Below are 21,658 nucleotides of genomic sequence, written 5' to 3' on the forward strand. Positions count from 1 at the left end.
TGTCTCAGAGTAGCCAGGGGTAAAAAAAGAAAAGGAAAAGAAAAAGCAGAAGGTGGCCAGGGTCCAAATATCCAAGGACACATATTCAGTGACTTAACTTCCTTCCTAAAAATTCCACCACCTCCCAACAAGCACCAAACTAGGACCACAACTTTAACACATGGTCCTTCAGGAGCCATTTAATATCTGAACTACAGTAGACTCACACTATTCAGTTTCAAAATTATAAAGCTACCATAATAAAGACAGTGTAATATTGATGAAATTAAATATACCTATAGGAGAACAGGGTAGAGAGCCTATAAATAAACACTCATAAACGCAGTTAACTAATTTTTCTCAAAGCCACAAAGGCAATTCAAAGGAGAGAGTATGGTATTTTCAACAAATGGTGCTGGAACAATTGAAAATACTCAAAACATATCCAACATATTTTTAAAATATATTGACACATTCTTCACACTTATGCAAAAATTTAACTCAAAAGCATCACAGATCTAAATGTAAAATATAAGACTATATGACTTCTAAAAGAAAACATGGAATAAAAAAATAGGACCTTGAGTTTGGCAGAGTTTTTAGACACAATATCAAAAAGCATGATACATGAAAAGAAAAGCCAATAAAGTATAATTATTTTATAAAATTAAAAACTTTTGCCCTGTGGGGGGAAAAAAGGTTAAGAGAAGAGGCACAGACTGGGAGATAATATTTGTAAATCATATTTTTCTGAAGCAAAAGTAGTATCCAGAATATATAAAGAACTCTTATAACTCAATAATAAGAAAACGAATGACCTAATATAAAAAAGGCAAGGGTGTTACTTTATATTAGGTAGAGGGGAGTAAAGGGAAGGGAAGAGGCATGTGGGTAGGAATGATAGTAGAGTGAAACAGACATTATTACCTCATATACATATATGACTGCATGACTGATGTGATCCTACAATATGTACAATCAGAAAAATGAGAAATTATATTGTATGATATATCAAAATGTATAAATGCATTCTACTGTCATGTATAATTAATTAGAACAAATTAAAAAATAAGAATTATAAAAAGAAAACATCTGAACAGAGACCTCATCAAAGAAAAAATATATATGGCAAAAAAGCTTATGAAAAGATGCTCAACATCATTGTTCATAGGGAGAGAGCAAATTGAAACCCTAATGAGATACTACTACACACCTCTAAGAATGGTTGATATAAAGCAAATAACAATGCTATGAGTTGGTGAAGATATAGAATAACTGGATAGCACTCATATGTTACAAGTGGGAATAAAAACTAATACAATCACTTTGGAAAAGAGTTTCACAATTTTTTCATAAAGTTAAACATAGCTTATTATAATACTCAGCAATATCACTCAGTATTTTATTCAAGTGAATTGAAAATTATTTTCACACAAAAATCTGTATACAAATATTTAGAGCAACTTTTTTCATAATCTCCAAAATTTGGACCTTCAACAAATGAATGGTTAAACAAACTGATACATCCATACAGTGGAATACTAGTCAGTGATATAAAGTCACAAATTATCGTTACACACAAAAACATGGATAAATTTTAAATGCATTTTGCTAAATGTAAGAAGTCATGGCCAAAAGGTTATATATTCTATGATTCCATAATTCCATTTACATTACATTCTAGAAAGGAAAAACTACAGGAATTAAAAGCAGGATAGCAGTTGTTAGGATTGGAGGCAGGATTTGAATGCAAGAGAGCAACACAAGAAAATCTGACAGGCAGCAGTCATACAGTAGTGGACAGAAGGCTACACTTGCCAAATCCCCTGGAACTCTACAACACAACAAGTAAATTTTACAGTATGTAAATTTTTTAAAAAACTCAACCAGGATTATGGGAAAATCCAAAAAAGTATATAGACTGTAACCATGCATCTAACCAAATCACTAATGTGCGACATAACCATACTAAAAGGAGTTTGGAAAATAGCAGAACTAAATCACTTTGTTTTGACTATAAGTCAAAAAGAACTGTACACAAACTCTCTACTTCAGTTGGCAAGTCTACAGGTTAGTAATATAATAAAGCTATTTTACAAGTGTAGTGGTTTGAAAAAATAAGTAAATAAACTATATATAGTGAGAGCCAAGTTTTTCCATTGTCAGAGAAAAAAAAAAGCCATAAGCAAAGAGTAAAGTCATTAGCAAAGAGTAAACACTAGATTGGATTTTTTGGGGGGAGTGCCAGAGATTGAACCCAGGGGTTCTTAACCACTGAGCCACATCTCCAGCCATTTTTTATATTTTATTTAGATACCGTATCTCACTGAGTTGCTTAGGGCCTCACTAAGTTGCTGAGGCTGGCTTTGGACTCCCCTGCCTCAGCCTCCTGAGCCACTGGGATTACAGGTATGCACCACCCCACCCGGCCCTAGAATGGATTTTGTGGTGTTTGTCTGAAGTCAAGATATTGGTCACACCAGTCAGTACAGGATTCTCTTCAGTTTTCTATTTTCCAGTCATTTATACCTTTTCATTCTAGAAAGAATAAAAATTCTAGGTTTTTTGCTTTTATTTATTTATATTTTGTTTACTTAGAGCAGAACTAATGAACTTCTTTGGTTAATGGAGAGTCATTCTTCAATGACAAATAAAAATTTGCATAGGTTAAAAAGAATTTTATAAGCCTAGTCTTAATGGCACATACCTGCAGTCCCAGTTGCTCAGGAGGCTAGGCAGGAAGATGACTTTAACCCAGAGTTTGAGGCCAGCCTGGGCAACATAAGAAGAACCCGTCTAAAAACAACGAAACAGCCAGGCCACCACAACAGTAACAGAATTTTGCCGTTTTTTCGAGTTTTGTTTCTTTACCGCACCTCCCCCCCCCACTTTTTTAATGAAGTGTGCTGGATGTCTCTATAATTTTGTTCAGACGACTGCAGAGCCTGGAAAGCTTTTGCCACTATTGATGCATAACATACTGCTATTATTGGTCTTTTTATATAAATATAAAAAAAATATGTGCATATATACACATATATATAATTCGAATTTTTGGAAACTTTAGTTGTGCTATCAACTTTGGAAAAAGTATCCCACTTTACCATGTTGAGTTGGCATTGTACAGAAATTAACAGCCAGACTGGTCTTAAACGTAACTTTTTTCCATTTGTACAGGAGTAATGCACTGTATTAAATATGTAAGGTCTTATCTACGTGGGTTTGATTACAGAAACTAAAAAAGTTTCTGATATAAATTTAAAAAAATCAGGACCAGTGGTGCATGCCTGTAATTCCAGCAACTCAGGAGGTTGAGACAGGAGGATGGAGAGTTCAAAGCCAGCCTCAGCAAAAGCAAAGCACTAAGCAACTCAGTGAGATGCTGTCTCTAAATAAAATACAAAATAGGGCTGCAGATGTTGCTCAGTGGTGGAGTGCCCCTGAGTTCAATCCCTGGTACCCAAAACCAAAACAAAACAAAAACAAATGAATTTATAAATTAAAAAAATTAACAGAAATCTATGAGCCTACCTCCATATATAGTTATGGGCCAGGGATGGTTGATTTAAATTGAACATATAATATTTGATCACAATTATAAATGCATATTTGGGAATTCCCCATTTTCTGCTTGCAGTCAGTTCTAAAAGATCATTTGTATGTCTACAGTTTGGAACTCCCCAGGCACACCATCTGTCAAGCCCTTCTTCTGCTTCCGAGCTAACATAGAAATGCCATTTCCTGGTCAGAAGCAGAACTAATATGCCCACCTACCTCTGGGTGGCCAAACCATAGCCACCTGCTCAGCACTGGCTACTATCCTTTCATGCACCATCATTTACCACAAAGTAAATTCACCCCCCAAATATCCCACACTTCTGAATTTGCCTCTCAGCTTTGGCCAGAGGCAGCTACAAGTTGAGAACACTCATGGAGGGCCAGGACTGAGAAGATGCAGCTTGTAAGGGTCACTCTGGGCAGATGCTGATGTACGGTGGAGCAGGTGATGCTACACCCTGCAGGGAGGGCAACCCACATTCCCAGGGCAAGACTTGAGGTCAACAAAAGGTCAGACAATGGAGAGAAAGCGAGAGTTTCAAGGAAACAGACCAGGGTTCTAATCCCAGCACTCCTGTCTCTGCAGAAACAGAACAGGGCTGCTGATCCCGAGTCAGGGCTGCCCTTCGAGGTGCTCACAGGTGGACACCCCTATTCACTCGACAGCCCATCACGTTAAGGGTTCTGTCACACATCACTCACACCCGTCCCCAGATCATCATTTTTGCTGATGCCACAGCAGGAACACAAAAGAGAGGACAGAGGAAAGGGAGAAGATGGGAAGAGAACACCTGCCAAGTAGGTTGCCAGCCCCGGCAGCATCTTGATTTCCTCTAAGTAACAACGGCTTCTGGTCTCATGCAGGAAGCACTGGGATGCTTTTTCCCAATCTCCTTAGTTAACCCAGACCCTTCTTAAAAGTTGGGACTTATAAATGGAAGACGACACTTGATTTTCCTTCACGCGCTTCATCCCTCCGTTGGTTAACATTGCTGTGCACCCGCTCTGTGCCCAGCACAGGACCTGGAGCTCAGCAGGGAGAAGCAGAGCCGCAGCTCCCCACTCCCAGAGCTCACATTCAAGTGCAAAAGCAAGGAACTGCGACAGATAAACTCCAGTAGACTCTTCTTAATGATATTGTACACTCCCACACAAGACACTTAACTTTGATGCAGAATGTTTGTTTTCCTTGTTGGTTGGTTTATTTGGAATGGCCTTCATTTGAATAGTCTACCTCAGAGGCTAAGGACAACAACTGGATTTCATGTTTCCTCTCTGGGCTATTTCTGTCCTTCTGGCCTAGGAGTTTTGCTGAAGGAATGTGCATTCAGGATGTGGAAGAACTCAGACCCTTCCCAGGCTCAGCTCCACTCAGAGCTTTGGTGGTTGCTGGACTTTCTTTTGCCCACGCATCCTGCATTAAAGTTTATTCCCCTGAGTTAAGCTAAGTTAACCGCCATGATAAAGCAGCAGTCTCTGAACAGCAGCACACACCCAGCACTCCTGAAACCCAGATTCAAGCAGATAATCGGCAGTCACTGGTTTGCACTGACCTGCCTAACAAGCACTAACAAGCTGCTTCATTCACTGCCAAGGTCATTCTTATCAGTGGAGGTCAAAATCTGTGATGATAACATGATCTACAAAAACCAGCCCTCAATCCCTGAAAACTCTGGCCAGAGAACAGATTTCCTCTGAACTATAAAAAAGACACTAAAACTATATCTCCTCTGGGGGTTGCCTTGCTTCCCACTTCCCCTCCCGTCCCCTAAAATCCCCTAATAAAGCCAAATGGCGAGGCCTTCTTTCAGAGTCAAGATTTGGAGAGAGGGGCTAACCTAGCTAGGACAGTGGCCACCATGTGGCTTTAATTTATGGGAAAACTGAGAAGGATGATTCGTATCCCAGTATTTATGATTAGCTCAGTCAATGAGCATTTACTGAGTGCTTACTATTCACCAGGTGGTGCTTAATGCTTACATCAAAGGTCATATAGTTAAAAGCTGGAGAGAGAGCTATGAGACAGAGTGAAGTTTGTATAACAGAGAAGGTGAGAGCAATGGTTGAGTAAAGAAGGTCATCAGAGCAAAGGGAGGATGGGAGTAATTCAAAGTAAGAGGGGCAAAAAGCGTGGATCTTTCAAGTTGTTAAGCCTGACTCAGTGGTTGCTTGCTTTGGTTTCTTCTGTCCATTCACTTGTTTCAGTGGCTTTTGAGAGATAAGAGATCCTCCACCTAGATTTCATTTTTCACTTTTTCATTTTTTATATTTTATTTTTAACTGATGAAAAATAATTGTGCATGTTTATGGGGTACAATGTAATGATCTGATACATGTGAGCATTGTGAAGTGTTCAGATCAGGCCAATTAGGAAACCCATTACCTCAGATATTTATCATTTCCTTGTAGTGAGAACACTTAAAATCCTTCCTTTTAGCTGCTGGAGGGAGTGAGCTATCCCAGACCTCTAGCCCTAATGTGGTGACACCATGTGGTCATTGAACCTGCTGGCTAATCACAAACCCCAACCAAAGAGATGTAGCAACTATACAGCAAGGTGAAATGTGACCTTCCTAGGGACACAAGGAACAGCCTTCTTTGTGTTTTCTCCTGTCAAACGCTCCTAAAGGTGCCATAACTCTTAGAAACCCTGAGTAGATGCTGGACTCTCTCTTGGAACTTGAAATTTGTTGTCAAACTATGTTTCAAACTTTCCCCTGTAATTTCTAAGTAAGGTTCATATCCAATTTTTCTTTTAAAAAGTCTTTAATTTATAAAATGATACTAATAATGGCTCACAGCCTGACTCTCTGACTCTGCTCTACTGGGTTTGCATCTGGAAATCCTAACTGGGCTTTTCCATAAGGCAATGTCTGAAAAGAAGGAGACTGAAGCAGTTCCTTTCCAACAGTTAAATGATGTCCTTTGGGTATTTCCAAAAGATTCACTGGTCAAAGTGTAGGTTCACTAGGACCTTTAACTTTATGAGGTCAACACAGTAACATCTGTTAGACTACCTGAGGAGAAGCACTCAACTAGCCAACCTAGCCAAAGCAGGAAATGTCCTAAATGTCATCCTCCATGTAGTAATAGATGTGAGCTGTGGAAACATGAGGTTAAGGGCCCACTATAAACTGGGCCCACTGTGCATCCCCACATGCGGTTTTTAAAAAGCAATTTACCTGCAACCCTGCCTGGCTTAAATCAACAAGACACGTTACATTCCTCAGCAAACAACATGCTATCTGTGGGAGAAAGGCAGGCTAAAATGCCAATAAAAAGAAAAAAGTTATCCTGAAGTGGGAGGGACTTTTGGAACCATTACACAGAACTCAAGAGAGATAAGGATAATTCCCCCCATCATAAAATCTGTAAGAACAGATTCCAGTTAGAGTTGGTCATCATGGGCCAAAGTGACCTAGAGTTGTATGTGCAGTGGAGACTAGAAAGTCTGATGTCGTCCTGCTGTCAGTCAATAGTCAAGAAGCAGACCTGGGCAAGACTCTCCCGAAACTAACCTAGGATCCCCAATAAAACAGGAGGGCAGGAGAGCTGCACTGCCCTTCTCCTATCTGAGAGGACCCACTGTGTCTCCTTGAGAGTGACCTTTTTCCCTTTTCCTATCCCTTCAATAAACTCAGGACTGTAACTCTGAGTGACATGTCTGAAATCTTTCTGGTGTAACTGTAAGAACCGCCAAGAAAGGACACTGTGGCTGCTTCCACTCCAAAGCAAGCCTTGCCCTTTAACCTCTCATCGCCCCACAGTCCCACCCACCAACACACATTATGTCTTTTTTTTTTTTTAAGTCTCTTTTAAATCAATATGACTTATGGAAAGTGAGTGGGGATTACATATACCTTTGGACGTCGATAGGCAATAATCCTAATACACAGATACAATTTGGGGATAGAGTAAGAATCTTAAAGAATTTCAAATCATTAAATTAAAGAACAGAAGGGAAAGAGGCCAGGTTGGTGACTTTCCCTCCACCAGTGCCTCAAAGGCAGGGGGTGAGACCCACAGTCTAGCGAAATTAGTGACTCCTGTGGCCATCTGACCTCTCCTCCCTGGGCTCCTGGAACTGGTCAGCCCAGGGCTGGAGAAACACCCAACAGCCACCCTCCTGGAGTCCCGCTTCTGCAGGAAATTCCCAAGACCCTCTCCTAATTGTGTTCACACCCTCTAAGGGCTTGCTCTCTAGGAATCAAGAAAAGAATTAATAAAATGAGGATCCGAGAACCCCAAACTCTAAAAGAAAACCCTTGGATTTGATTTGCAAGGCATTATAAAAACTCAGTTCTGCTCAAGCAACCGTCGGACAATTTGACCTAATATTACCAATTTAACCATAAAACATAGTTGCATACCCAGACTGCATGAAATTTCCCTGCTTTGTTGTCTGTGTTCCAGCTGACTTTAAAACAGAGATCCCCTCTTTAAACTGCTCCCTCCTCTGAATATTGGCTCTGTCACTGGATTCAAATAACCTTTTAGGTATAGAAATACTTATATATTTTGCCATCTGAACCCTCATTTCTCTACTCAGACAAATTTAGGGATGTCTTTGCTATCTGAACTCACTACATGAACTTGATTTTTCAACTCAGGATCCAAATATATTCAGATAGTGCAGAAGACGGATTATAATTTCAGAGGGCTATAGAAACTGATTTTAATCTCACCCTGAGGTAGGGTGAAGACCTTTGCAGTTCCAAAAGTCTGAGGATCTCTAATAGATATGCCTACTCTGGGGATGGCAGATAATCATTTTAAACATCTTCATCAAAATCTGTATCAGATCACTTTATGCCCATTAGATAGATACTACCTAAAACAAAAGCAGAAAATGAGTGTTGGTGAGGATGTGGAGGAAACAGAACCACTCATTGCTGATGGGATTGTAAAATGCTGCTGTAGAAAAGAGTCTGGCAGTTCTTCAACAGTTAAACACAGAATTACGGTATGATCTAGCAAGTCTGCTTCCAGATACACACCTAAAAAAAAAATTGAAAGCTAGGACTCAAGCAGATACCTGTACACCAATGTCTTTAGAGTAGGCAAATACGTAGAGACAGAAATAAGAGGGGTGATTGCCAGGGCTGTGGAGGGAGGGATGGGGAGATAGTGTCCAATGGGCAGAGTCCCAGTATGGGAAGATGGGAAAGTCCTGGAGATGGCTGGTAGTGAAGGCTGCACAATACGTAAATGTACTCAAGGATCCTGAGTACACCTAAAAATGGTTAATATAAGAAATTTGCTACATATACTTCATCAGAATAAAAAAATGATAAAATATGTCGATGAGATATCTATTTATTTTTACCTATTTGAGATATTTGTTTTACCTGTTTGAACAGGTAAGATAAAAATAGTGACAATGTCAAATCCTTACAAGGATATAAAGAGGGGCTGGGGAGATAGCTCAGTTGGTAGAGTGCTTGCCTCGCAAGCACAAGGCCCTGGGTTCAATTCCCAGTACTCCCACCCCCAAAAAAAGGATATAAAGAAACTCGATCTCTCATACATTGCTGGTGGGAATTCAAAAAGGGTACAGACACTCTGGAAAATAGTTTGGGGGTTCCTTACAAAATGAAACATATATCACATACATATATGACTGCATGACCAATATGATCCTATAATATGTATAATCAGAAAAATGAGAGATTATACTCCTTTATGTGTGATCTATCAAATTGTATAAATGCATTCTACTGTCATGTACAAATTAGAACAAATCAAAAAATTAATTAAAAATTTCTAAAAAGTGAAACATATACTTATCTTATAACCCAACAAACACTCCTGCACATTTGCATCAGAGAAACAAAAATTATGTCCAAACAAAAACCTATATACCAACATTCATGGTCACTTTATTTATAATAACAAAAACTGGAAGCACCCAAAACATCCTGTAATAGTTAAACATTTATACAAACTGTGAACATCCACACCATGGAATACTATGCACCAACAAAAAGACTAAGGCACTGATGAGTGGGCTTGATCTTAAGGGTATTATGCAATGAGTGGGTTTGATCTTAAGGGCATCATGTTGAGGGAAGGATGACAACCTCAAAAGATCACACATTGAATGACACCATGCATGCAACATTCTCATAAAGACAAAATGAAGAGATCAGCAATTGCCAGGGTTTATGAGTGTTGAGAGGATGTGAGTGGGGATATACAAATGTAACAGTTGATGGAAGTTGAAGATACTGGCAATTGTCCACCATGAACAAGGCTTCAAATATATTCTATGCTCCCATTCTTCAATAAAGGACTGCATGTAACTTAATGGATAATTTCCACTTCCGGTCCTCCCAACTTCCACTAAAAACACAATGGCAGCTACCAAAATAAATTCCACTAACAACGTCTAGCCTACCACAATGTGGCCTGTTTTTTTTCCCTGTCTTGCCTGGGAAAGGCTTCCTACTGAGTTTGGTCAGGGTTTTGGCACAATAGCATCTCTATTTTAGAGGATGTTTTGTACTGTACTCCTGGAGGATGTTAATCACCTATGTATAGATATCTGTCTAAAATTCAAGCTTACACAAAGATGTCCAGAGCACTCTGACTGCAAACAAGTCCAGTGGAGGAAAAACCTAAACACTCATACATACAATTTGGTGTTCACCATTGAGTTTTATTAAAGGGGACATTTTCCTGATTCAAAATGATTCCACAGGCAGGTAACTTATCTAAAACAAAGGTGTAAAGAACTATAAAAGTCACAATTCAAAATACAGACAACTGCGTTGCTAGGAAAGCCAATTTTGAACTTCCTATCAAAAAGCGTCATTCAACTCAGGTTTGTTCCACTAGTCCTTGCGGTGGTCCTATAACCTGATTTGTTTAAAGTGTTTTCAGCTTCTTACCAAAATATGTACAAGTCCTTTCACACATTTTATCGAGAGTTCAAAGGCAAAAACCTATAATTCCTGCTTGACCTATAAATTTTCTTAATTGAATTTATGAGCGCGTACATTTAAATGGGTTAATGCTTTAAGGATTGAACTGTATTAAATCATCTGCTAAAATTCTCAGCTGAAAATGAATACTTCAGTTATCACCTCATTTTATTCTGTGAGCTTTTGTTATCTGTTCTCAAGGGAATACAAGAAGCTATGCTTCCTCTTCCTAGAAAATCACTTTCAATAAATACAGCCAGATTCGAAACAATAAATGATAATGCCGGATGCTTAAATGTATTCTATTTTAGTGACCCAGATTTTCAAATTCCCTGACATCAACTCGCCCTGTGCTTAGCACTTCCCACACCCACATCACCCACAGAGGCAGATCTCCTCCATATGTTGCTCTACAACCCTGTCATTTTCAATTCCAAGGAGGCACAAAGGTCTGTGTGACTCAGGAAGATAACCTCAGTCTTTGACAGGTTCTATGGCTGCAGTTGTTTCTAAGTCTCTCTCTCTCTCTCTCTCTCTCTCTCTCTCTCTCTCTCTCTCTATCTATCTCTCTCTCTCTTTCTCTCTTTCTCTCTCTCTCTCTACTCACACACACACACACACACACACACACACACACACACACTCACACATATACACATACACACACCTACATCTCTAGAAGAGAAATCTGGCCTGCCTATTTTGCTCCCAATAATTCTACCATTTGTTGGGAAAAGTTAATGTTCTTGTTCTTTACATTATAGAGGGGGAACGTTTGCAAAATGAAGTAGCGGATGCACGGTACATCACACGTTGTGGTATGGTGGGGCAGAGTCAGAAGACCCGGCTCCAGTGCCGGCTTTCCCCTCATGAAGTGTGAGGGCTGCAAACTCTTCTTTCCCAGGCTCACAGCATTCCTGCCATCCAGTCTGCTGGCCGATCAGCCCATTTGTGCTCTCAGACTCCTCAGCTCCTCGGACCACTCCTTTCCAACCTATGGCCTGGCTAATCCCACTAATTGTTCTGAGCCAGCTCCTGCATAGCCTTCCCCCGAAAAGCATTTCTTGAGCCCCTCCTGTGTTTCAGGAGCATCCCCAGTGCCTCTTCATAATCATCACACATAATCCCTTCCGTGATGGTGCAATTGTCTCCCGGTGATTCTCACGGAAAGACGGCCTGTTTTCTCTTTCTGTAAAAACCCTAATCCCAGAGGTAGATTCACTATACCACAGAAATGAAACCTCAGGGCTCTGGATTGATGAGTCTTCTTCCAAATCCTGGGAGGACCCTAAGAAATATGCTCACGGTGTCATTGTATCCTATTCTGCAACAGTAAATAAATAAATAAATAAATAAATAAACTCTTCAAAGTGGGATAGAGGTTGACAAGTCTGGGGCAGTCACCATGTGACCATCAGAAAAGACAAGGAGACAACATGGGTTTTCAGGAAATTAGCTTGTCAGCTGGTGTTTGCTCTAAGCTTTTGGGTGAATTGTTACAAAATAATTTAACTGTTCTACATGGGGGCCCAGGGTGGCAGGGCAGATATTTTAACTGTCTTTAGTTAAGCTTACTGTTCCTTTCCTTTCCCTTTCCTCTCAGACAAACCCCTCTTCCTGTTGAGGGGCACTGGAATATCTGAGGGCATTTTTCTGAATCTAGAGATGCTAAATTCAGAATTTGTTTAATCCCTATGGAATTTTAGCCAGCTTTTTAAAATTGTAATTTCTCATCATATTCACTTTCCATCTGATTTCATATTTACAATTTTACATTCCTCTTCTGAAAGGGAACTCTTCAAAGGGTATAAGCTTTAGCCCTCACAAAACCTGGATCTGGCCCTGTCTGGACCTCACATAGCATCAGGCATGTAAGATCTGACCACTGAACTCACGGATATACCATTGCATGTAGGGCAAGTCACCTATGTGGCCAAGTTTACCTCTCACTAACCAGTAAGGTGAGCTCCTAATGAAATAGCCAGTGTGTGAGAACATTCTACAGGGAACTACAAGATGCTCTAAGCAGGTAAAGGAGTTGCTTGATTTTCCAAAGATGTGAATCAAAATAACTCTAGCCAGAGCAATTAGACAAACCAAAGAAATTAAAGGGATACGAATTGGAAAAGAAGAACTCAAACTATCCCTGTTCGCTGATGACACGATTATATATTTAGAGGAACCTGGAAATTCCACCAGAAAACTTTCAGAACTCATAAGTGAATTCAGTAAAGTAGGAGGTTACAAGATCAATGCTCATAAATCCAATGCATTTTTATACATAAGTGATGAATCTTCAGAAAGAGAAATTAGGAAAACTACCCCATTCACAATAGCTTTGAAAAAAATAAAATACTTGGGAATCAATCTCACAAAAGAGGTGAAAGATCTCTACAATGAGAACTACAGAACACTAAAGAAAGAAATTAAAGAAAACCTTAGAAGATGGAAAGATCTCCCATGTTCTTGGATAGGCAGAATTAATATTGTCAAAATGGCCATACTACCAAAAGTGCTATACAGATTCAATGCAATTCCAATTAAAATCCCAATGATGTACCTTGCAGAAATAGAGCAAGAAATTATGAAATTCATCTGGAAGAATAAAAAACCTAGAATAGCTAAAGCAATCCTTGGCAGAAAGAGTGAAGCAGGGGGTATCGCAATACCAGATCTTCAACTCTACTACAAAGCAATAGTAACAAAAACGGCATGGTATTGGTACCAAAATAGACAGGTAGATCAATGGTACAGAATAGAGGACATGGACACAAACCCAAATAAATACAATTTTCTCATACTAGACAAAGGTTCCAAAAATATGCAATGGAGAAAAGATAGCCTCTTCAACAAATGATGCTGGGAAAACTGGAAAACCATATGCAACAGAATGAAATTAAACCCCTATCTCTCACCCTGCACAAAAATCAACTCAAAATGGATCAAGGACCTTGGAATCAGACCAGAGACCCTGCATCTTATAGAAGAAAATGTAGGTCCAAATCTTCAACTTGTTGGCTTAGATCAGACTTCCTTAACAGGACTCCAATAGCACAAGAAATAAAAGCAAGAATCAACAACTGGGATAGATTCAAACTAAAAAGCTTTCTCTCAGCAAAGAAAACTATCAGTAATGTGAAGAGAGAGCCTACAGAGTGAGAGAATATCTTTGCCACTCATAGTTCAGATAGAGTGCTAATTTCCAGAATATATAAAGAACCCAAAAAACTCTACACCAAGAATACAAATAATCCAATCAACAAATGGGCTAAGGAAATTAACAGACACTTCACAGAAGATGTACAAGCAATCAACAGATATATGAAAAAATGTTCAACATCTCTAGTAATAAGAGAAATGCAAATCAAAACTACCCTAAGATTCCATCTCACCCCAATTAGAATGGCGATTATCAAGAACACAAGCAACAATAGGTGTTGGCGAGGATGTGGGGAGAAAGGTACACTCATACATTGCTGGTGGGGTTGCATATTAGTGCAGTCACTCTGGAAAGCAGTATGGAGATTCCTCAGAAAGCTTGGAATGGACCCACCATTTGACCCAGCTATCCCACTCCTTGGCCTATACCCAAAGGACTTAAAATTAGTATACTACAGAGATACAGCCACATCAATGTTCATTGCTGCTCAATTCACAATAGCTAGATTGTGGAACCAACCTAGATGTCCTTCAATTGATGAATGGATAAAGAAACTGTGGCATATATATACAATGGAATATTACTCTGCCATGAAGAAAGATAAAATTATGGCATTTGCAGGCAAATGGATGAAATTGGAGAATATCATGCTAAGTGAGATAAGCCAATCTCAAAAAACTAAAGGACGAATGATCTCGCTGAGAAGCGGATGAGGACATATAATGGGGGTTGGGAGGGGTTAGCGTTAGGGTTAGGGTTAGGTTTAGGTTTAGGGTTAAGGAGGGTGGTAAGAATGGAGGAAGGAAGGACTGTATAGAGGGAAAAGAGGGGTGGGAGGTGTGGGGGGGAGGGAAAAAGATAACAGAATGAATCAAACAACATTACCCTATGTAAAGTTATGACTACACAAATGGTATGCCTTGCCTCCATGTACAAATAGAGAAACAACATGTATCCATTTGTTTACAATAAAAAAAAATATCTATGAGTATTGGGGGAAAGTAGTAAAGAATGCTAAAGAAAGGGATTTTTCAAAATGAGCTCATAGCTTGCAAAAAAATCTTTCCTGAGCTAGAAGATTGTTCATAAGGTGGCACATGTCTGTAATCCCAGTGGTTTGGGAAGTGGAGGCAGGAGGATCACAAGTTCAAAGCCAGCCTCAGCAAAAGCAAGGCACTCCAAAAAAAAAGAAGATTGTTCATAAATCTTGTTAGGGAAAGCAGGCTTTTCCATGCTATTTTAACAAAACATCCTTACTGTTAAATTCTAGTTCTCAGCTAAGAATCGTCTGCATCACAAAACTGCCTTGATTTTTATTGTAGTTTTTTCTTTAAATATTCTACATAATACCTAGAAAAATTTAATTAAGTCTCAAATTCTGGGAAATGTTCCTCCAACCCCCAAATTTACTGACCATTATGATTATAGCCAACTCCTGCTTGACCTTATCCCTCTGTCTCTTTGTACACTGGGGTAGAAAAAAAAAAACTAAAATGACTGCTCTCATCTCAAAATAGTGATGGTCACATACCTACTGGGAAGAGTCACACACAGTACAGAAATAATCAAAGAACAAAATTAAAGACTGCCCCAGGATGAATGTTGACCACTGTGCATTGAATGGAACTATATTAGAACCTTGTATTCACTCAACAAATATTTATTGGGCCTATACTGTACATCAGGCACTAGACTAGGATTGGAAAAATCAATGGACAAAAATTTCCCTTAATCTTGCTGTTTTATTGCTTAGAATTTAACAGAAGAGACACTAACCAAATTAATCTAACAATAAAGCCTCGTTCAAGTGTAAATCAATGTGGCTACAGGACTTTTAGCTGACACCTGCATGGTAAGAAGTTGATTATAGGCTGGGCACAGTGGCACATGCCTGGAATTCCAGTGGCTCAGAAGGCTGAGGCAGGAGGATGGTGACTTCAAAGTCAGACTCAGCAACTTGGTGAGACCCTGAGCAACTCAACAAGACCCTGTCTTTAAATAAAATATTAAAAAGAACTGGGGATGTGGCCCCAGGATGTTAAGCATCCCTGGGTTCAATTCCCAGTACCAAAAAAAAAAAAAAAAAAAAAAAAAAAAAATGTTGAAAGGGAGGGAGTGTTGGGGGCTATGCCATGCGGACTACGCCAAGGTGGCACTGGCAGCCAGCCAGCGGTTGCTTTGATCACATCAGTGAGGAGGTTGATTAACATAAGCACACCCAGGTGATTTGTCATTGGCTGTATTCAATTAAGTCCACGCACACAACACGTGCACAGGTGTTCCCGAGTGCTCCTGATCGTGCCTGCTCGTTTTGACCTTTACCGTGGTTGGACAGCTAGCTCCTCGCCTAATCTTCACATAATTGGCGTCAGCCCTACCCTTCGCCTCCTGGAGGGGATATGAGCCGGCTCTCCTGGAGCGCCGGTGTTCCTGGGTTTCCTGAATCACCAATAAACCGTTCTGAATTCAAGAGCCTCGCTACTCATTTGTCTCCCATGCCAAATTGACTCCGCTGGACGGCGTCAAGGGAGTGGGATAGCTACTCCTCGGCCTATACCCAAAGGACTTAAAATCAGCATACTACAGAGATACAGCCACATCAATGTTCATAGCTGCTCAATTCACAATAGCCAGATTGTGGAATCAAACTAGATGCCCTTCAATTGATGAATGGATAAAGAAACTGTGATATATATATATATATATATATATATATATATATACACAATGGAATATTACTCAGCCATAAAGAATGATAAAATTATGGCATTTGCAGGCAGATGGATGAAATTGGAGAATATCATGCTAATTGAGATAAGCCAATCTCAAAAAAACCAAAGGACAAATGATCTCACTGATAAGAGGATGATGACACATTATGGGAGATGGGAGGGGGGCAAGAATGGAGGAAGGAAGGACTGTATAGAGGGAAAAGAGGGGTGGGAGGGGTGGGGGGGGGAAAATAACAGAATGAATCAAACAACATTACCCTATGTAAAGTTATGATTACACAAATGGTATGCCTTTACTCCATGTACAAACAGAGAAACAACATGTATCCCATTTGTTTACAATAAAAAAAAGGGGGGGGGGGAGGAGCAAGAGTGTGCCCAGTAAAGGAAATACAAAGGTGCTGGGGTAGGAAGATGCCTGGCATTCATGAGAAACTGAGAGAAGCGAGTGTGGCTGGGCTTTCTGGAGGAAGGAGTTCCACATATGTGACCAAGAGCCATCCTTTAATAAAGCTTTTATTGACTGTACCATTCCCTTAATGTCCACAGTCAATGCCCAGAATGCCCCTATAGAGGGACAGAGAGTTTGCCTACCCTCAATGACCCTCTAGAAAATCAATCAACGAGCATTTACTGAAGGGTACAGTGCACTGGACACCACAGGTATTGCAGTGTAGTAAAGAGGAACAATCTGTGTTCAGTTCGAGAACACTCTAGACTAAGACCCAGAAGATGCTCCTTCCTGATTGAGTAGGTGGCCATACTTCACTCAGCTCCATGCCTGTCCCAGTCGCTGGCCCAGGTGAAATGCATACTGATGAATGCATACCACCCTCAGCCTCCTCATCTGTAAATGCAGATGACATTTCTTACCTCGCAGGGCTGTGGTAAAAGTTAAACAAGAACCCCTTAGTAGACTTTGCATTATTCGACGTATAATAGGTACATTTAAAATGTTTAGTTTTTAAGCTTGTTCATTGGACCCAAGTTTCTATTTTGCTCCAAATAATTTGCTCTACTTACATGGGAATGCTAGTATTTATGGCATTTTCATTTTTATATTTTTCATTTTTTTAAAACAGGAAGCTGTTTTCTTTGAATTAGCATTGCCTTTGGAATGTCCAGCCTCTCGGGTTACCATGCTTAGATGGGAATGTGCTTCCATTAGCTCTGCTGAAGGCACCGTGAGATGGCAACACATCCTGATTGTTGATCACATGCCCTGGCAGTAGAAGGCAGCTTCCCATGGTCCCCTAACCCATAAAGTGGGCACAAGCCTTAGAAAACTGCCAACAAGATACCAAAAGTCAACAAGAAAACTGCCAACAAGATACCAGGATCATAACCTTGACAGGACCTTAGGGATATTCTTGGATATAGAAGCACAGCGGCTTGGGCAAAGTTCTGGAAATAAGAGAATAAAGACAGTCCACCCAGGACAGAGGAGTTGTCTGACTAGAACAGAGAAAACGAGATGCCTGGAAAGTGAGAGACAAATTCAGGGAAAGAACCAATATTTAAGGGGAAGAACCAAGTGTTCACAAAGTCTAAGAAAATGGAACTCTTAGGGGCTAAAGGCAACAATTTCAAAGGTGAATTAGGATCATGGCAGAGGAGGGAGAGGGCAGCCCTGAGCAAAAAGGATGAAGGAATTAGGAAAACTCGGGCTTAACATGGGAGGCCTGGGGGAATGGTATATGGTAACAAAAGCTGGAAGGAGACTGCTCTAGAGAGAACTTGAACAAGTTTTTAAAAATATAAACATCTGGATTTGAAGTCCAGCCTAGAAAACTAAGTGATTACAGCAATCAGGCCAGCTGGAAACAGAGGAGAGGCAGGGCAGAGAGCAGGACAGGAGGGCCACACAAGGAGTCCTGGTTGAAATAACAAGAACAGATGAGCTCACTAGGTGAGGAGGAGGAAAGGTGGGGAGGCTCACGCAGCAGGAGAAGGAAGCTTAGCAGACAGAGATCATGGGAAAGGAGCCAGCAGCGCCCCTGGACTCCAGAGGAGACTTTTTCAGTATAGCTCTGATCACGCAGCTCCCCTGAGGAGCCCCGACACAGTGTCTTCTCCGGAGTTACCTGGGCAAGCCCAGGCAGGCAGGACCTGCCCCACTCCCCATGACCTGGGTTTCTCCTCTCCCTCACAACACACTAGCCACACTTACCTTTCCCTGACTCCCAAATATTTAATTTCCACTTTGGAAGCCTGTGTGCTTTCTGATCACTGTACCAGGACACTCTCCAGAGGATCCTGGATCCCTCTATCTAATGACACGTACGCACACCATTCTCTCCCAGAGCATAACCCTGTATTGCCCCAATGCACACACCTGTGAAATTCTGCTTACCTCCTCATTGGCTGTTCCCCCCACTCTCAGGTGGACTGGGGGAGGGGGCACCTTGGACCTTGTTTCTCACTCTACTCTTATAGCACTTGGTACTAAACAGGGACTTAAGAAAAAGACACTTTAAAGAAGAAAAAATTAGAGGCCTAAGAAAGGTTTTTGACAAAATAACAGGATTAAAGCCAGACTGTACCAAGTTATGGGGAGGAAGAAGAGGCAAGAACTAAGACAACTTATCCAAAACATACACACCCTGGTGGAGGAAGAGGAATTGTCCATAAGGTAGGCTATACAATCACACCTTCTATAACAGCAGGCTTCCTAGAATATAAAAATAAAGCATTTTGACTAAATCCCACCTTATTTCTTCTACTAAAGGTTCTTTCAGCAAAAACTGATATTCATCAGGCCTAAAATCCTTGCTTAGATGGTAATGTACATTCAAAAATCAATCAAAATGTCAATTATTTCTAGTTCTTTATTAAAAATACCAGGCTGCACATTACCCAAAATTGAGGGGGCTGCCATTGAAATATGGCAAGTGAGGCAATATCAGACTTTTAGAACACTTGGTACTCATTACCCACAGAACTGCAAGCTCACGCCCACAAAGAAAGTCCTTCAAAGATGTGCACAGGAACTAACTCTTCCTGCCATCTCGGGTGTCTGTATGTTTTATCTTCAGTCCTTCCCTAAGAAACCTATCATTTTGGTGGTGATGGTAGCTGGGAACACCATGAACTGCCACTGTGCTGAGAAGAAAGGGTACTGTTTCTTTTGGAATTTGGACAAGGATGAAACTAGTAGAGGATTTATATAAAATTTCTAAGTCAAAGTTTTTGCTAGACTCTGAGAAGTGGTTTTACCCTTTTGCTCCTGCCAGAACAATCAGGCAATCTCTTGCAGCAACTAAGGAGCTCAAGATGTTACAGGAACTGACAGCTGTGGCTGCTGGCCAGGCATGGTAAAATAGTCACCATGGTCCTCTTTGCTCCATGGCTGGAACATGTTGCTTTGGAATTTATTTGCCCCCTCATAAGGCAAACAGGCAAAGAGAGAAAAGCAAACCCAAGGAGAAAAGGTAGAAAAAGATCAAGTCAGTAGAAAACAAAAACCACTGAAGAGTCAACTTCAGCAAACCCAGTTTAAAATAAGGGCAGAGACACCCAATAGGGGGTAGTTAGACACAGGTTAATGCTAATATAATTTGGTAAAAACAAATTTGCACAAAGCAAACTATGATTCAGAAGTTGATTTCAGGCCGAAGTCCCTTCTGAATCTACTCTCCAGGCCAGAATCAATAGCATGACATTTTAAAAGAGCATCATCCACACATTCTAACCCCTGATCGAATGAAATGTCTGAGCTGAGAGCTTGACAGGGCAAATGACTGTCAATTATTGGGCCCAGCTTTTTGTGAGCAAATGAGCTTTAGAAGGTCAGGACTTGCCTAGACTTAGTTACCAGTATCTTCTAGCAGAACCAAAAAAGTGAGAAAGTGAGACACTTTAAGGCCCAGGAAGTGGTGCTTTTCTTCATGTTGGAAAACTCCAGGAAGACTATAGGGCAGGAAAGGCCAAAACGGTACTCTTGAGTACCAGCCAATGAGGAGATGGGAGTTTTGATGATGAGCAGAGGGGGAGGTCATTTTAGTCAACCAGTGAAGATGGAAAAACCCCAGGCTTATTATGGGATCTACCACTAACAAACTTTCAAGCCAAAAAAAAAAAAAAATTACTTTATGACATCCAATATAGCATATGAAAATCCACAGTGCCAAACCAGCTGAGTCAAGTAAATCACTCCTCCTCCTGGAGCCTTAATTCCCCATGGCAAAGTGAGTACTGCCAGGCAAAGGTCTCCGAGGTACCTTCACAGACTAAGATTCTGAGCTGATGCTTAAAAGAGGCCAGTCACAGGCAGACTGCAAGGAGAAGGAGAAGATCTGGAGGATAGGAGTGCCTTCAGCAAGAACCACAAGCCAGTGGGAACTTGCAGGAGTCTGGAAGGAGGTTTCTGTCAGGTAAGCACAGAAAATAGCCACCAACTCATGACTGCCTCAATAGGAAGCTGCTGACTAAGAAAATGGCTGTGGGAATCAGAGAGTCCACCTAAACAACCTAGGACCTGTCCTTGGGGCCCCTCCAGAAGACTGGCCAACGTAAACATGCTCAGCTAAGTATTCAAGGAGACACACCAAGAGCCAGGAGATAGAAAAGACTGGATGGGGGAGGATTTAGCTCAGTCATGGATCAGATCTCTGAACATCAGACTATACCTTCAGTTAATACACACAGTGATCCCGGCAGCGGCTAACTTCCTTGGGACCAACCGCAGCAGGATACTGTGACTCAGAATAAAAGAATAATATAAAATGCTGAGAGATGAGGAAAGCAAGTTAGATCCAGCTAACAACACGTTACTGAAACGAAATGGCACTACACAGTTACACAATTTACAGCCTCCAGAGAAAGAAATGATTCTACTCTTCTTCATCATTTGCTACAATTCACAGGCCTGTGCAACATGTCAGAAGGGTGGAAGAAGGCAAGAGTCCACATGTGAAGGCTCACGGATGCGCCTGCTGCAGATGTCATAAAAATCTCCAGGGATTAAATATTTATACACGCTAGAACACGAGACACAGAGAAGAGGAGTACCGTGGCAACAACAACAATAAAAAAAAAAAAAAAAAAAGGACTCAAACAAGCCAGGGAATTCCTTTAAAAAAAAAATGTATAAACTTAACATATAAAATTTAGCATACTATTTGCTTTGAACAATAAAAATGAGAGAATAATCCCCAATTTCACAATTATCACAGTTATCAAAGCTAAAAAGAAAGTAGACATAAAGTATTTCTGAAAGTGGCTGAATAAAATGTGAACTAATACATCTCACTTGCACAGGAATTCTTTAAAATTTGAAATAGGTACACCTTCATGCAATGATTCCA

General features: G+C 40.5%; 1 protein-coding gene and 1 non-coding gene across 3 annotated transcripts in view; one reads left to right on the plus strand and one right to left on the minus strand.

The window, feature by feature from the left end:
- Arhgef28 (Rho guanine nucleotide exchange factor 28) overlaps positions 1-21,658 on the minus strand; it is a 309,587-nt gene that overhangs the window by 223,323 nt on the left and 64,606 nt on the right. The window lies entirely within an intron of this gene.
- Trnaa-cgc (transfer RNA alanine (anticodon CGC)) lies at positions 8,952-9,024 on the plus strand. Its single transcript has one exon. It is a non-coding gene; the product is annotated as a tRNA-Ala (tRNA).

Source organism: Sciurus carolinensis, chromosome 6 (genome assembly GCF_902686445.1).
Source record: "Sciurus carolinensis chromosome 6, mSciCar1.2, whole genome shotgun sequence".
Lineage (NCBI taxonomy): Eukaryota > Metazoa > Chordata > Mammalia > Rodentia > Sciuridae > Sciurus > Sciurus carolinensis.